Genomic DNA, 18741 nt, shown 5'->3' on the forward strand with positions numbered 1-18741 from the left:
CATACTGCAGCACATTGATTTTCTTTAAACTGTACCATGAAGCAATTTATCTTGCAATACTGCATATACAGCCAGAGGTGCCCACTCATCTGGAATCTCAGTTGGGCTTTGGTGGGTGTAGTTGTTCTGAAGATGTGGACTGACTCTTGTTCAAATCAAGTACAGCCTCTGCGGTTGTACAGGAAAACACACCTTGGGAACTATTCTGCTTAGGAAAGTTGAAAAAAAAAGTTGAGGCAGTGAAAGAAAATCCTTTGATAAGGAGACTTTCTTGAAACATAGAATCCTCGAATTATTGTAGAGTTGGACGAGACCTCAAAGGTTATCCAGTCCAAGTGCTTGCAATGCAGGAATCTCATCTAAAGCATCTGTGAGAGATGGCCATTCAACCTCTGCTTGAAAACTTCCAATGAAAGAGACTCCACAAGCTCCTGCGGGAGTCTGTTCCACTGTCAAACAACCTTTACTGTTCTTCCTGATGTTTAGTCTGAATCTCCTTTCTTGTAACTTGAAGCCATTGGTTTGAGTCCTACCCTCCAGAGCAGGAGAAAACAAGCATGCTCCATCTTCCATGTGGCAGCCTTTTAGATATTTGAAGATGGCAATCAGACACACAACTGAACAGCTCTTTTTCTACATTTTTTTTTTTTGCTTTATTTCTATTTCTGATCCACTCCTGTCTGTCCCAGAGTTGCTCCCTACTTTCACATAACCATTTGGTCTTATAGAGGCAGAACATGGAAGGAAATTAAAAGATGCATTGTGTCATATGAATTTGTCAAACATGCAGCAATATATGTTAGGGATAGATGTCTAAGATTTGCTGCAAATATACACTGAGCTGAAATAAGCTCTGGATCAGCACAATGCAGGTTTGTGTTTGTCTGCATATGTGCATTTGAATATTCCTTCCATCTTTTTAACATTTCGTCTTTAAATGTCAGTCCAACCACTGATGTAAATTCTCTGGCATGATGACTGTGTGAGCTCCAAAGCCATATAGCTGAATCAGTGTGTTCTTGTCACATGAATTCTAATGGTATCTTTCTTACGGAGTCTCACTCCGTATCCTATTCCAAGGAAGAACTTGGTCACTGCAAGTCCACATTTCTGCCAGATGCTCAGGCAAGAGAAGTTGTTCTCATTTCAAGATAACAGATCCTTGTGCAGGAAGCACCAGATTGTGTTTTAAAAGCGTGGGAAGGTATCCCAGGACCATTGAGCCAGATGGTTGAGCTTCTATTTATTATGGAGGAAAGGAAGAAGATATCAGGAAGTAGCTCAAGTCCCACATGAGAGCCATAGCAGTGAAAATGCTGTGGGTGCACCATACCATGAAGATTCCTCACGGTCAGGCTCATAATAACAGCGACCCTTACTTGTAAGTAAGACATCTTTATTCAGTCTAACAGCAGTGCAGGCTCAGCATCAAGCACAAAGTCCCAAAGATTCCAAAATACATGAGTGACAGAACAGGTTCATCATTGAATGGAAGCTATGAAGATGTCCCAATAGTTGGCACACCCTCCTGCCAAGCTTTTAAAGATGAGGTGGGGCGAGTTCACAAATGGGACTCTCTTGGCCTATGAGTCTACTGTACGTTCCATCTCACCAGATGTGTCTGAAACCACCTGCATGTTTTTATGGTACCTGGTTTTTGGTGACAAGATTGTCCTGCCTTCTTTCCTACAACCAGCCCAGAGCCTGGGCCTGGCTGTTTACTTCCTCCTCTTTAATCTCAGTGTTGCCATTATAGAACACAACAGGGAGGAGAATGGGGGACAAAATTGGGCTCTGTTTGTCACTGGCTCTGGCTCCACCCACTGATGGCCTTTCTGCCTTCTATCACAAAAGGGACCAGCCACTGATGGTGAACTGGAAGAGCCTTTGGTTTTTTGAAGTACTTTCTGTGGCACAGCAGAAGGAAATGGGGTGAAATGAATGTGTCCTAAATTTCCAGAAGCCCCTCTGATTAGAAACATATTCTTTTTACCTCAGAAAAAGAAACCAAACCAGTTTGTTTGACAAGCAGGAGGAAAAGTAAATGTGTGTATTTTATTTTATTTTATTTGCTAAGCAAATGGTGAAAGCAAACTCCACACTGAGCTGCACTCAGTGTGATTTTCAATCGCCGGCAAGCAGGTCTGCGAAATAATGTAGAGGATTATGCAATATGTGTGCGTAGAAAGTGCTCAGAAGACCAACAGCGGAGAGTTTGTTCCTGATGCTTCATTTGCATGAAGGACAAAAGGAGGGGGCCTGCACTTTTAAGCTGCCTTTTACTGACTGTCTCAGCTGATTCATCAGCCCTGCTCTCAATATGTCTCATATAAGACATGTTGACACTGCAATCGGAACATCTTCAGGCAATGTCCAAGCATTGTTTGGATTAGGATCATCACAAACGTTTCCCTGGGAGAAGAAAATGTTCACCATCTTACAGCCGCAGAATGTCACATTAACATGGATGTGCTGTGCCGAATAACTTAACACATTTGTTGATTTAGGTTTATACCCTACCCTTCCAATGATACATAGTAGGGAGGGGGGGCTGATAATAAAATATTTAAAAACGCTGTCGTACATCAAACATATTAAAATGAGCTTAAAAGCAGCAGCTACAGAGAAGCAGCTTCCAAATAAAACAGATCCCCCAAAGTTAACAAGCTAAAGAGTCCGCAAAAAAAAGTACCTCTGGCAAAGTTCCTTGTTGCAGGGAATGGTGGTTTCCAATGGGGAGCTCAGCCACACAGCCAATCCAGCAGGCTTGAACTCTGTTGGTGGGTGGCAGTTTCAAGCCTGCTTTTTGCAGGAAGCAGCTGCATGACAGGGTTCCCCATGGAGAACTTGGCTGTGCAGCCAATGCAGATGCTTCTCTACCTGCCTCACACCTGACATCACGTACATTTGGGGGGGGGCAGGTGGGGGCAGCTTGAGGGAACATGATTGGATCCCTAGATGCTTTAAGCCGAAGTTACATGTCAGTTGGGAAGGAATTATTTCAGTTACAAAAAGCTGGTCACCCACACAGCAGTCAAAGCACTAAGCAGCCTTCATTTATTTTTCTTATACAGTGGTACCTCTGGTTACGTACTTAATTTGATCCGGAGGTCCGTTCTTAAACTGAAGCACCACTTTAGCTAATGGGGCCTCCTGCTATTGCTGCGCGGCCGCTGCACGATTTCTGTTCTCATCCTAAAGCAAAATTCTTAATCCGAGGTTAAGAATTTCTGGGTTAGTGGAGTCTGTAACCTGAAGCGTATGTAACCTGAAGCATATGTAATCCGAGGTACCACTGTATTATTATTACAGATCTCTCTCTCTCTCTCTCTCTCTCTCTCTCTCTCTCTCTCTCTGTGTGTGTGTGTGTGTGAGAGAGAGAGAGAGAGAGAGAGAGAGAGCGCGAGAGCGCCTGTAAGCTAGGGTTGCCATATTTCAAAAAGTAAAAGCCACCCCAAAAGTTGTTGAGCTGTTAAACCCCAAATTTTTAAAAGACCACCCCCTTAAAAGTATTTTTTGATTGACTTGCCTAAGATCCAGGACAAAGCACCACCTTTTGGAAATCCCCCCTCCCCCCAGATGCCAATTCTGCCATTGAAATCCTAGTAATGTCTGGGAAAATCCAGATGTAGGGCAGCCCTACTGTAAGCTAATTTGGGGAGGAGGGAGAAGGAGCGATTGAGGGGATGGACAGAAAAAACAACAACCCATACATTGGGACAAGCATGGGGGCAAGCAGAGGAGTAACAACAACTGACAAAACGAAAGTGTGCAGACCTTCCCATGCCAATTGCACACAGAAACACCAGGTCTGAATGACCCATTTGTGAAATAACACCCCTGCCAGCACTCAGGACAGCCTGCATAATGGAGTGATCTTTTCCCCCCACTTCAAAAAGGGAGGTATTTCCCACTTATGGAATTATCCAGAAGGGGTGGACCCACATATAATGTAGCACACAGGATTGCTGTGGGTACATTTGTGTTACGTAGTTGTTGCATTGCTGCAAACACATAAATAGTGATCAACAGACACCACACCTTCAGGAACAAGTTCCCTGGGTGCTTTACAAACATGTCTATCCGTACACCTCCAGACATATAAGTGACCTATTTTAAGTGACCTCTGCCATGAACTCAGCCTTTAGCCAAAGCATCATTGACAAATGGGAAACTTTTAAAGCACTACTTCAATCTACATAGGAATATAAGAAGCTGACATATATACCATGTTAGTCCATCAGCATTGCCTGATGTGACTGGCAGCAGATCTCTGGGGTCTTGGGAATAAATATTACCCATTACCTTCTACCTGATCCCTGCTTTAAAGAGGTCAGGAATAGCTCCTGAGACTCCTGAGACAGCTCTGCCACTGAGCCTGTCGTCCCACTTCTCTAACAGAGTTCCCAGATGGCATAGGTTGGACTGTTTGTTTGCTTTAACAGTGCTTTAAAGATGCTTGCATCAAAGTGTATTTAAGAAAACAAATTCTTTTTTTTTTTTTAGAAAAACCCAGTTGTTACAAAGGCCAATTAAAGGCAATCTAAAACATGCACAGTTAAGCCACAAACAGCAACCAGAGTTGGAAAATTTATAATAACAAAGCCTCAGCAGGGGGGGGGGGGGGAATTAGCCTTATGTAACAACAACAACAACAACAACAACAACAAAAGTCTCCCTCTCTGCTCTTCTAAAAAATGGATTCATTTTCTTTTAAAAAATATCAGTCTTCCTCATAAATCTGCAAGTTTCTGAAAATATTTCTCAAGATGCTAATTTCTGTGTCTTGAGCTCAGGATACAACATCCTAAGGGAAATGTATGGCTCTGGTCCTCAAGCATTTTCTCCTTCCACGTTTAGATCCTTGCCATGCTTACCATTTATAGTGGTATAGTTGCTGTCTGTTCTTATGTTTTTATGAATGAATTTGGAGCTGGTTGTCTGCACCTTTGGGCACATGTTGCAATTATTAAAGAGTGAGGGGGTTTCCTTTCCATATGAATGGGGCGGGGAGAGAGTTCCAGTTGAATTGAGTAATAATAATAATAATAATAATAATAATAATTTATACCCCACCCATTGGGCCACTCTGGGCGGCTTCCAAGAGAATATTAAAAACAATGCAGCATCAAAGATTAAAAACTTCCCAAAACAGGGCCACCTTCAGTTGTCTTTTAAAAGTAAAATAGTTGCTTATTGCCTTGACATCTGCTGGGAGGGCGTTCCACAGGGCAGACGCCACTAGTGCCTGGTTCCCTGTAACCTCACTTCTCACAGGGAGGGAACCGCCAGAAGGTCCTCGGCGCTGGACCTCAGAAAAGTTCTCTGGCACATGTCGCATCCTTTGAGTAACCTCCAGCAGCCTATGAGTATGAGCACAGGCATAGCCTGTTGTTGTTGCACCTGGAATTCTAATCTTGTTGGGAGTGAAATAGATTAATAGATGAACTACGGGTCTCTCTCTGAGATGTGGTGAACCTGGTTATTGTGATGCAATTCTGTACGCAGGGAATGATTGTTGTCCTGGGAGGTACTTTGACCATTATCTACCTGCCTTCTCTCTCCTCCAAACTGAGCTCGCAAACCAATAACAGTGTAGAGGGAAGTGGCATGGAACAGACGTCTCCAAAACCACACCCATCAACCCCTGCACACAGAAAGTGGGATGATGCTTACAAAGAGGCCACACAAATGAAAATACTGAGGAACCATTCTGGATTGTTCTAAAAATTCAGACTTTTTGCCATAGAATAAACACACACACACAAACACACCTCAAAATACCCCCCCAACAAGTCTGCACCACTATAAATGCTAAGCATGGTAAAGTCCTTATGCAAGTGGAACCAAGAACAACTTGTGTAAGATATTGAGGATCACTGTGTGTTGTTCCAGAAAATCCACTTATTACCCGATTCTCTGCCAAGCTTTGCTCCCCCCCCCCCCCCGGGTGTATAAGGAAAAACTCCCAAATGACTATTCTAAGCTGTCTCCTTCCAGAGCATTTGTGCTGTTTATTGTAGGGTCAGATTGTGGGAATATATTTGTGTGGGAGGTCTGCTTATTTGGTATCGGCACAACCATCTAAAACCTACAGAGCCCTTTGGGTTATGTTTGTGTTGGCCCACAGGCTAAGATGGTCACCTTAACCTTCCAGTGTAGCATTCATTGGCTGATATACTCTGCTGAGTTTTCCTTCCAAATGTAAATAAAATCTTCTAGAAAAATGAACATCTGGAGGACAAGAGGAGGGAAGAGTCAATAAAACATCCACTTAGTACAAAATATAACTCAAAATAGGAGTTTGCAGATGAGAGCCAACTGAGCTTTTTGCAGTGCATACTTGATTTGATAAATTTAACCCACTCTTTTACTTAACAGCAAAAAACAATTCTTGAGAACCAACAAGGGCTATTTTTGCACACCTCACATTTCCAGGAGAAGCCTGTCCAGATGGCTCCAATTGCAAAAATCCATTGTGCTTTCATAACAAATGTTGATCCTTGCAAGGCAGGAGTGCTGGGTGGCTGGGTTCATTCTGGTGCTTCCTGTTGAGGCTGGTGACAAGGTGAGATAGGCAAGCACAAGGCTGGTCACAACCAAATAGGGGAATGAAATGAAGCAGGCAAGCAGCTTAGCTTGGGGCTTATCCACACTTGCAAATGGTGGAAAACCTGAATTGCCACTTGTTGTGCTTCAACATTAATGAGTGGGGGTTGGGGTGGTGGGGTGGAAGCTCCAAAGCAAAAAGGAAAGGTGCTCAGACATGGAGCTTTAAATAATTGACCTGTGCATGGAAAGTGCAGGGCAAAAAGGTAAGTTGGTCTCTCTCTATGCATACAAGGTCTGAGGAGCAAGAGCAGAGCTTCATGAATAACAAGCAGTTGGGCCAGATGAAAACCTCATTGGCTGCTTTCGTCACGTGACACTAGAAATGGGGAGGAATTTGATTCAGTTTCCATTTAAAAGTGAGCCTACTGAATCCACACTTTTTGAAGAACCAGAACCATCCTTCAACATTTGCTGTTCTCCACATTTTGCAATGTGGTTCTCCCATCAAGTAATATGCACAAAAATGAATATGCTGGAGTGTCATGTCCATAAGAATGTGAAAATAACATACCCAAATGCATCATTTTAGAGGAAATTGCTTTGCAAAACATGTTTGTTATGCAAAATTGCACATTAGGAGAAATTCACATTGAAATGCTGGTGAATTGTCATGAAGTTCTTTTTTTATTGCAAACTGAGGTGGAAATGTGGAGAACTGAGTATAAGATTGGAAAAATTAGAAAGTGGAATCAACATAGTTGCCCATTCCTAGTGGACACCCAGCTAGTTTCTTGTGATCATGGCCACTGCTTTCCTCAGGGTTTACACCAGGCTTCCAAGACAAATAAATGGATGTGATTCTTTCTGTTCTGACAGTGGTTCCTTACAGTGCTCAAGGGCTATCAAAATGTACCATCTGCACATCTCCTAAACTGCACTTTCTTATGCCTCTTGGAACTTAATGGGACTTCTTTCTGAGGAGCCATAGATTGCCAACAACACAGTGCTGTCTAACATGGATTTCTTTCAGTACCTGATGAATAGCTCATCATTGTCACTACATAGGCATAGCTATTTTTAAGGCCTGATTCAAATGCTACTCTGTCTGCTGGTGTGGCAACTGGAAGAGGGCAAACCAAGTAGGTGCCACTCCAAAGGATTAGTCACTTGGCTGAAGCAGTGATTATGTGGCTTAGACTCATAATAACTAAGCCGAAAAGAAAAGAAAAACCCTCGTAAGTGTGGGTTTTCTTTGGAGTGATTAAAATCAGAGCAAATCACAAAGGTGCTCATTCACACAAGTGGCTAACCACATGGAACAGTAATCATGTCATCCAGGAGGATAGATATGTATTTGGCCATCTTCTGGATAAACTAGGGCAATGAAGCACAGCACAATTATAGTTCATTTATAGATAGCAATTAAGAATACACACCCATAAAAACATGCAGAGTTTTAATGGTGAGCTTTCAAATTTTTGGAAAATGATATTCCTCAAGCACTTTTCACTGAACTTCACTTTAGGGTTGTTGTTTGTTTTAAAATCATTGAATACCAATTTGGAGGAAGATAACAGATCTTCTATAAACAGGAAAGATATGGTCCCTCCCAAATTTGGGAAATTATTATTTCTTTCAGAAAAAAGGCTGTATTTGGGGTGGAAGCCATCAAAGCCACTGACAGTGGTTTTCAAAAGAGTTCACCTCAAAAATCTCTTTTTTTACCCTTTTTGTTTAGAGCACACCTTTCCTTCCAAAGGAAAGAAATGATACTATTAGTACTTTAATTGTAAGCAACACTGAAGCTAGATTGACGTGCCCTACATTAATATTTTCAGCAGTGGATGTTACGTGTGGATATTTTCCTTTCTGCAAGTATCTATGAGCACATGAATATGCTTGCATAAATTTTGTGAGAAGTGGGTCACAGATAATATGGCAGTAATTGCATGGTTGGTTGTTTGTCTGATTTTCAATATGTCTGCAGCAGCAATTTAACTCTGTAGGGGACCTACTGCCCCAGAGGGCGGGGAAGGAGGCAGAAAGCTTACATAACTGGGTGGAACACACTAAACTTGTACACCATGTGCATTTGAAACTGTGAATTAGTTGCCTTGCATATTCCATCACTTGAGGCCAAATGATCGCCCAGCTTTTCACTGTGTCTCCTTTTTCAGTGCTCACAACTTATGAGTACAAATAATTGCAGGTGAAATTGATGGCACTGAATGTCCTCAATGAAGTACTAGGCCATAGCCTTGTTTTCCCTAGCCAAGAAAAACTGTGTCCACAAATAATTGTGGGTGGAGTATCTAGGCCATGATTGTTTATGTGACAGGCAAATCAAAGGGCCAAGAAACAACTCTGGCAAATGGCAGCTAAGGAAAAAGGTGGCCATTTTGAAGTTAGTGGAAGGGGGCAGGGAATCACTGAAAGAGAAAACCTCATGTGAGGAACCTAACTCCTGCTTTTGGATTTCAGCACCTAATAGGAATTTGGAATAAGCTGCCATTATTATTTTTTAGAGAACTCCATCCGGTTTGCAGATGGTATAAAACTGTGGGGGAAGGGACTGTAAACACTTTAAGGAGAGAGTATAAAAATAAAAGAAAAAACTTTGGAGAACTGGGGTGGTAACAATCAATTTGTGAATGCTGTGTTGTTTGGCATTCTCCCCGACTCCCAGCCCTGTGGCATTCCTGCCACCACCAACTGGAAGTGAAGGCATGTGACCGAGTCCCATGCACCACTGAAGAAGACCCCAGGAAGTACTTCACGTCATAGTGGGGGGGGGGGCAAGGATGCAAGGGACCCTAGGTATGCCTCTATTTGTAGTGTGTTTTCTATTATATTATTTATTAAATTGATGCATTGTCCTTCATCCAGCAGTCACAGGGTAGTTTACAGAAAAAGGGGGAGACCCAGAAAAATAATGACAAACCAAAGGTTTTTCTAAATTACTTTTTTTCTTTTAAAGGGTGGGAAAGGTGCAGGAGCTCTGTGATTAAGCATTGCTTTAATCACAGAAATAATGGTTTGTAGCCACTTTTCTTCGCAAGATCCTTGGTGCCCCAGTGCATAAGCTATCTAACCTTATGTGCAGAAACCAGCCAGCGCCTGGTGGAAACCAAGGCGTGGCTCATTCCAATCAAGGCCTGGCTGAAAATACACTACAGAACAACATTAAACTCCCTTTCAACTTCTATGCTTGAAGACCGTACTTCGACTGGATGGCATAGAACAATTCAGGACAAAATACGCTGTTTGGGTATTACTCTGAAGAACCTTGAAGTATGTGATGAGGACTACATACTCCAAACAATAGAGCAGTGGCATTATGACCATGAAAATCAGTGTCTGTCTCCTCATACTCCGAGACCCTGTTCTCCAGAGGCCCTAGGCATAACCACTCCTTACGGATTTTGTGCCAACTACCTGAAAGATCCACTTCTTCCTTCCCAATGAAGAGCTTTTATGCTCACAAGACTAAATGCTTTCTCATCCGCAGTGATCCCAGGTAAGGTAAAGGGACCCCTGACCGACTCTGGGGTTGTGGTGCTCATCTCGTTTTATTGGCCAAGGGAGCCGGCGTACAGCTTCTGGGTCATGTTGCCAGCATGAAATCAGGGAGTACTGGACCATATTCTTTTGGACTGCCCTTTGCACAGCAACTCTGCAAACAGATGCTGAGCAAGAGGCTGGACCTGCGACCCACGGCTCCGAGAGAAAGCCAAATGAGGTTCCTCCTAGCAGACAGGGACAAGGGCATTACTGCCTCAGTGGCTTCCTTTTTAGTCTCCATCTTACCCGAAAGGGGTCTTAATGAATCATCCCTCTAGGGACTAGACAGGGTGAAGTAGAACAATCGAGTGCCTTGTGACCCTCGACAGCTTCACTCCTGTCCCTTTTAAATTTATCCCATTTGAAATGTCTTAACTTGTAATGTCAATAAAGGTATTCGTATTGTAAATTGTAATGGTGTGTATAAGGGTCACAACATGGTTGGCTTCAGTGGGACCTGAGTGTGCATAACTTTCTCTGCTTTCTACCATTTTGCTCTGCTCCTGAAATTTACTTTGAAGCTGGAGGCTCTGTACATTCACAAAGCTCTTCCCAGCCACTTTTGCACATACAGGAGCTTTGTGTGTGCCTCAAAGAGCACATGGGGCCACTGGTTTGGGTTGTATGGCTGTGATCCATTTCACAGAGTTGTATGCTAAGCATCCCATTTAAATCAATGTGACTCAAGATTGTGTAACTGGATGCTCAATGGTGACTCACGTGTCTTGCTTCTCTCTAGGTCCTTAAGGTAAGAGTGCCAAAATAGTCAGCTTTCTTAAGATTCTCATAACAGCACACAACTACTGCAGTTGCTAAATTATTCTCTTTGGGGAAATGTCATCTCAAACCGCAACCCCTTGTCATCACTGGCCGTTCTTCAGTTTCAAAGGTTTCAGTTTTCATCACAACTCTGGAAGATTTAAGATAATTTGATTTTCCTATGCCTGCATGCATTGTCACGAGGCTTGGGATAATCCTGGGCAAGCTGACAGTATTTTTGTTTATTGTAGAAGAAGCTTTCGTGGTGTAGAGTTCCAGCGTGTGTGGCAATAAATCTGTTCTTCTTTGCCACAGGACTATGTTGTTCATACTGCAATCTCTGAGTAGTGAGCGGTTTCAGGGGTCCCTGCACATTTCTAGGGCATGGCTTCCTTGGAACAAAGATCACTGAGAACCTTTATATGATCATATATAAGGTTACCAGATTTTTTCCAATGAATCTGGAGGCACTTTTCAACTTCAGTGGATTTTGTATGGGGACTGATTTGTAAATCCGGGGATTGTCCCCAGGAAACAGGGATGTCTGGTAACCTTATCATATAAAGGTTCACAGCATCAATACAGTGGTACCTTGGTTTACGAACTTAATCTGTTCTGGATTAAACCAAAGCATTCTTAAACCAAGGCATGCTTTCCCATAGCAGCGGGGGACTCAATTTACAAATGGAACACACTCAACAGGAAGCGGAACATGTTCTGATTCCAAGGCAAGGTTCACAAACCAAAACACCTACTTCTGGGTTTGCAGCATTCTTAACCCAAGTTGTTAATGAACTAAGCTGTTCTTAAACCAAGGTACCACTGTACTCCAATAGAACCTGCTCCCCCATTATTTTTCCAGGGGCTCCACCAACACCTTAGCATTTAGCCATCCATCTTCCAATGGGATTGGTGGCATCATCTGCCAATGGTGCCCTTCTTCATTCTGCACATGGCAGACAAGGCAGTCTCTACATAAAACAGCTTTAATGTGCACACTGCTTTGAAACATAATGTAATAGGTGGTTTGTGAATATTTGCATAAAATAAATGAATAAAATATAAAATGGACACAAATCTGACATCAGAAATTATATTATCTAGAAACCAGTGGAAGAACATTTCAACCTCCCAAGGTGCTCTGTAATTGACGTTAAGGTGGATGTTCTGGAACAAAGGAATTTCAGAGGAAGAGTACAACATGAAACGGATGAATTACCATTCATTAAGAATAATCCATAAACTTGTGGATTATGCTGAGGCAAATTATTATTATTATTATTTTAAAAAATAACATCACAGTACATGTGTACTGGTAGATGCCAGGATACCTGCAGTATCTATGACTCTCTTTTGGACATAGTTCCCTGCACCACTATAGGTGTTAATGTAATCATCTCAACAATCTCCTCAGCAATTATCACCTATCTGCTACTATAAAAAAGGTTAAAGGTGTGCCTATTTAATGTATATTTAAGCTTTGAAAATCACTGGCTGTATTTTTTGCATCACATTGCCATTCAGCTACTGCCAAGGAAGATTTCACTTCATGCATTTGCCAAAGTGGGACTGAATTGCTGAAAGCTTGTTTTACAGTGAATTTGTTGGCTTTCAAGGTACCACAAGACCGTTTGATTGCTTTTGCCATTACAGTGGGTTTTCAGAGAGAGCAGGTCAAGCCTGCCTCTTTCTCTTTCCCATCTCCGGTCTCTCTTGTGTTCTCCCTCTCTCCCTCACCCACCTTGGGGATGTCATCTCCAGGGGGGAGGGAGGAGGAAGACATGCCCCCCTCAGCTTACCTTTCAAAAGGCTCTGCCCCTTTTTCCTCCTACACTACAGCAACATTCACTAGTAGCCTGCCAGCTCTTTAGTTATGCAAATCCTCACTCTCCCAACAAAAGGGAATGTTCCAGGCTATCCTTCTCTGCTGCAGGCTCAGATAATACCACCATAAAAACCACAGGACTGAAAAGGGGTCCGGTGAGGACATCTAGCCCTGCCCAACCCCAATTCTATAACAACTGTTTGTTTCAACAGACTAGCATGGCTGTCCTAAGTGTATTGGTTTAGACTTTGGCCGCTGGTTGGCCTTTTAAACTTGTTTTCCGTATAGGGAGGGGGATGAGGAGTTGAGTTTGGGGAAGAACATTTTGTAGGCAAGAACGTGATGGGATGCGCTGTGTGTGTGTACACACATGGCAGAGAGTTTGTCCTAGCCTCAACAGTCTCCTTATCTCCCTTCCACTTCTGGCTTCCTGCAGTGACTACACCTTTTTTGGACACCGTTGAAACCATGTAAATGTTTAAAGACGTCAAGTGGAGCTCTCCACGTCACTGCATTTGACAGGCTGGCTAAAAATAAGTTTGCTGTGCCTCCCCAGCTCCCCTTGTTTTCCTAAAGAAAAACCTGTGTAAGGAGATAAGTGCTGGGGAGGAAGGAGAAATAAAAAAAATCAAGTAGGAAATACTCTTTAAAGAAACACTTCCACAACATGCATACGTGAAAAAACTGAATGGTCTTTAAAGAGTTTGCATGAGAAAATTATACTTTTGTAAGATGCACATCATAAACTGAATTTAACTGAGCATGACCAGAAAGAAGGAAGGGTCCCCACCTATTTTCTATGTACATATCTTCCTTAGTTTTTATTTATGTTTATTATTTCAGGAATTTATATCCTGCCTTGCAGCAGGTTCTCTGGACAGCTATCATTAGGCGTTATTAATCATAGCATTTGCTTTATGAGATTGGAAGTAACTTTGGATATTCAGTAAACGGGAGAATGGCACCCCCCGTTCATGTTTACCTGCAAAGTCTGAAGTGAGTGCTCCTGCATGTTTCCTTTGAGAAGTATGTGTTTTTCCTGCTTCTAGAGACCACCCTTTGCCCTACAGGAGATACATAGCAAGTCCCTGTTTCAAGAAACATTAGTTCATTTATACTTCTCTCTTCCCCCACCTGCAGTGCTCCAATAGCCTAAGTCACATTCAGTTTCTGAGAGTGGTAATACAGTGAAGGAAATGTCACTGGGCCAGCAAGCAGGAAGGGTTGCTTGGGCCATCAGCTGACAGCCAAGTGGGAGAATGTCTGTGCCTGCACCATCTGGTGGGGAGGAGGAGATGTTCAGAAAGAGAAAAAAGACTCAACTCGTGAATGGTGGCAATGTGCATTAATGGAAGCAGGAGAAGACTCCCAAATTCATCACAGAATCATTGGGTGGGAAGGGACATCAACTCAACATTATTGCTGCCTCCTAAGCATCCTTACTTGGGAGTAGGATCCATTGACATCAATGGGAGTTAACTTACAAGTAGGGTGGCGCTGTGGTCTAAACCACTGAGCCACTTGGGCTTGCCAATCAGAAGGTCGGTGGTTCGAATCCCCGCAAACAGGGCGAGCTCCTGTTGCTTGGCCCCAGCTCCTGCCAACCTAGCATTTCAAAAGTATGTCCCCCCCAAAGTGCAAGTAGATAAATAGGTACCGCTCCGGTGGGAAAGTAAACAGTGTTTTTGTGTGCTGCTTTGGATTCTGTGTTCCATTGCGCTAGAAGCAGCTTGGTCATGCTGGCCACATGACCCGGAAAAACTGTCTGCGGACAAACGCCAGCTCCCTTGGCCTGTAAAGTGAGATGAGCGCCGCAACCCCAGAGTCGTCTGCAACTGGACATAACTGTCAGGTGTCCTTTACCTTTAGCCTGGAATCCAATTCCTGGGTCCAATAAACATTAAGAGTTAATAAAGGTTTGGGGAGTTAAGCCAAGCAATGAACCCCTGGATTCAGCTTACACTAAAAATACAAGCCAGGTCAGCCTGGTGATCACTCAATGAGTGTGGGTCTTTAGGGAAACAAAGCCTGATTAATGGCCAAAGGGCCACCTGGAGATTTAGTGCCAGACAGCCAAATGGATGAAACCCCTTCCTTGGTTTTTAGTTAGACAAAAGACCAGAAGGGTTGAGTTTTGCAGGATTGCGGTTTTCCTGGTTGGAAGAAAATCCTTTCAGTCTGTTAGCAGTGAGAGGCATGGGGTGGGGTCACAGTGCAAGGCATGCTGACTGCTTTGATGCTGCAGAAAGGAGTCTGAGAGCATGGCTGATTTTTGTTTTGGATCCAAGGTTGCTGTACTTATGGGAGAATCAAGATCCCCTCCATTCAGGCTCAGGTTGTATCTATGCGTAAATAAACTATATATCCTAAAGACACCAGTCTCTGCTGTCCCTCATTTCCAAAGGAAGCACAAACCATGGCTAGGAATCTGGAACCTCTGGCATCTCGCACTGCTGTGGAGATTGGGGTGGTGTGTAACAATATTTGCAGGTTGCTCATTCTGTGTCTTGCTCTACCATAAGGTTACCAGATTTTTTTCAATGAATCAGGGGACACTTTTCAACATCAATTGATTTTGTATGGGGACTGATCTGTAAATCCAGGGACTGTCCCTGGGAAACAGGGAAGTCTGGTAACCTTACTCTACCATGTATAATTAAATTCCTCCTCTGGCTGTTTAAATCTTACCTATCAAAACATTCTTTCCCCATTAACCACACAATAATCTGGGCCTTCAATTACAGCCTTTCTCAGATCAGGATTCACCTCATTTTAATTTTTGTTTGCCTTCTGAGGTGATCATTTTTTAACGTGGGTGTTGGACAATCCACCACTGGGATGCTGAACACAACAACACTAGACCAGCATTTTGCTCTGAGCATTGCTTGAAGTGAAGCTGTTTTCTGAGCAGTGCACAATGCCTCAGGATGTTTTGATGAAATGGGAGATGAGCCTGCCTAGCTGAGGCCTGACCTGTTGTTTTGCCTTTCTGCATGTCTCTAACACCTTGTGAACCGGCCGGGCCTCTCCTTTTGTCTGCCATGTTTCACAAACTGCAATCACACCCAATTGCTGGGAATAAAAGAGTGCTGTGAACCTAGATTGCTGCTGTTGTTTGAGAGCAGGGCACTGACCTCTTAGTGTTATGTCAGAAAGCCAGTGTTATGTCAGAAAGCCAAGAGTGTGAGATGTGGGTGTCCATTTGCTTTGACATGTTAAATGAGATGCTGATCAATCACAGCTACCTGTGGTGTCAACTGCTTGCTGGGAAAGTTGTCCAATCCTTGAAGCTACACTGCCAAAGAATCTGTAATGCTTATCTTTGGCTAGATTGTGCTCTAAATAAAATTATTTAGTCCAAGAGTGGTGTCTTTAGATGTTTTAATAGTCTGCTGGGATGGTACTGGTTATGACTTATTATTGATTCCTCTCTTAAAATCTAAAAGGATGTTCAGTAGTTTCTGCTTCCTGAAACCCTGAGGGGAGGGTTAGACTAGATGACTCTTTCGTTCCCTTCCAATTCCAGCATTCTATGAGGAGCTGCTGGTTCACATGGAATTTTAAGCACAGTTTTCCATTCCAGAAGGTGCTGGAATACTCAATTCGCTTACAAAGAATCTCCATCTGGTCTAGTGCCCTCCTTAAGTTCTGGAAAACATTCTACTTGTTCCTTGCCAGTGAGGATTTAAAAATAAATCCCAAGAAATGAATTGTATTTTAATGACTTTCACATCACTAGAAATGCTGTGTGTTCTTCACATACTGTGCCATCCTTGGCACGTGTCTGAGGCCAATGAGATGTGCCTGTTGTGTCCAGCATAAAATGGGTAGGTGTTTCTCATAAACAAGTACAATAGCCCTTTGAGTCATAATAATACCCCCCCTTCTTTGTAAAGTGCTTATTAATCTGGAATGTTAAACCAGAAGAGCAGGCTGACTGAATACCAGATTTATGCCTGGGGTAATAAAGTTAATTGACAGTGTGTGTCAATGTGACAGATCAGTCAGTGGGGCACTTCTGCCAGGAACTGGCTATAGGGGACACTGTATCAGGACACCCTGCAACATCTCCCCGTCAGACAGTTTGCTAATTCCATGGAAACTGTCACTGACCAGATTCAAGCCATTTTGCTAAGCATTTGTAGTTTTCTCTAAACATGTCTTCCGAATAACACGGACAAAATTGGATGCTTCCCTAGACCCTTTAAACCAGGCATGGGGAACCTCTGGCTCATGACCCTAAATAGGTCCAGAAAAGGTCAATTTGGCCTAGGAGACCATTTCCACATAACCTCCCTTCATCTATCTCACACCTGATGTCATATGTAAGATCAGATGTGGGGCAGTAGTTGCCAATGCACAATTGGTAATCTTAATATGCACTTACCATTGCTTGCTGGCATGGGAGGCTTACTGTCGCTGCCAATCAGCTGCTTGGTGGCAAGAACAAGCCTGCTGGGATTGGCTGGCCGAACTACTGAGTTCTACGTGGAGATCTCCATAGTACAGCCAGTTCCTGAAGAAAGCAGAGCTTAAAGGCAATGCCCATTGGGAATTTGGCAGTGCAGACAATCCTGGAGAAGGAGGTGGAGATCAAAGTCAGCACCTAAGATGTTAGGTGGTGTCTTCATGAATGCTGGGATCAGATGTGCTGTGAAGTCCCCCATGGGGAACTCACAGCACAGCTAACTCCTGCCCAAAGAAGGGCCTGAAGTCAGTACTGATCAGCTGGTTGGCATATTTGCCTGGACTTGGATTTTCCATTGTAGTTTGCCACGCTGCAAAGGAAAAAATGGTGATCTCTAGGGATTGACAGGTGCACAAAGTCCTGCCCACCTGCTAAAGTTGCCAGCCAGAGAAGCTCATGATGCAGCCACCTGGATCCAGTTCCCATTACCTGCCTTAAACCAATAAAATAAGCAGACAGGTGATGAATTGAGAGAAATGACTGGCCTCTTAAGATCTTGAAGATTGAGGACTGAAATTGTGATGGAGCTGCTGATGGGTGCTGGTGAATCCAACTGGTGGATCAATGTTTACTGCTTTAGTAAGAAATGTCATTCAAATGCCCAAGAAGAGCCTTCTCGGTGGTGGCTCCCCAATTATAGAACTCCCTTCTTAGATATGTCTAGTGCTGCCTCCTATGGGTTTTTGGTGTTAGTTCAGTCCAGGCTTTTGCTGGTTACCAGTGCCTGGGCCTGGTATTGTTATTGCTGAGTTTTTCCTGGTCATCAGCTGCACGGTTTATTTTCTGCTGCCTGATGTGTTTTATCATGTTCTTGTTGTTTACTGTGCCCTGCCTCAAGAATGGCTTTGTGATGAAGGGTGAGTTAATAGCAATTTAAATACATACCAACTTTTAACTGAAAGTATTTTGCACATGTTTGCAAAACCTCACAAATAAAATCTTCATTATATAAAGTTATCCAATATTGCTAAATACTGAACAATTTTTTTTAAAAAAAATTAAAAATAAAACAGGGCCAGCATGCAGGCTCAAAATCTAAAGCCATTCCTGAAGGTCAGGTGGAGGCGCTGGTTTGGGCACTGGGTACAGTTTGGTGGGGAGGATCACTTGAAATTGCTGACCCTCCTTGCACTCATGCAGTGGGCTTTTTGGATCTGAGCCAGAAGATTTATTTGCTCCCCCCAACTAATAACAAAAAATACAAAATAAATAAAAATGTGCACCCCACTTACAAGACCATTGTAACTATCCAGCCTCTCAAAATTTCAACACCTCTTGCGATGGTTTGACCCATTTCTGTTTTAACAGTTCTAATTCTTCAAATACCTTCCATATCTGCTCAAAATCATTTCTCCTGCGTATTCCCCGTCTTACCTTAACAGCACATGTTAATTTATCATTAATAGCTATATCTTTAGAAGATTTATTTGAAAGAGAGAAGAAGAAAAATACACCCCAGCTCAGCATTAGATATGCTTAAGAACAATTGATTTCAGTGAGACTTAAGTGCACACCACACATTTCAGATGATGTATAATATAAATTATCCCTTTCAAGGATAAGATCTGGATATAAT

Source organism: Podarcis gaigeae (assembly GCF_964106915.1).
Source record: "Podarcis gaigeae genome assembly, chromosome: 4".
In the NCBI taxonomy this organism is placed as follows: Eukaryota; Metazoa; Chordata; class Lepidosauria; order Squamata; family Lacertidae; genus Podarcis; species Podarcis gaigeae.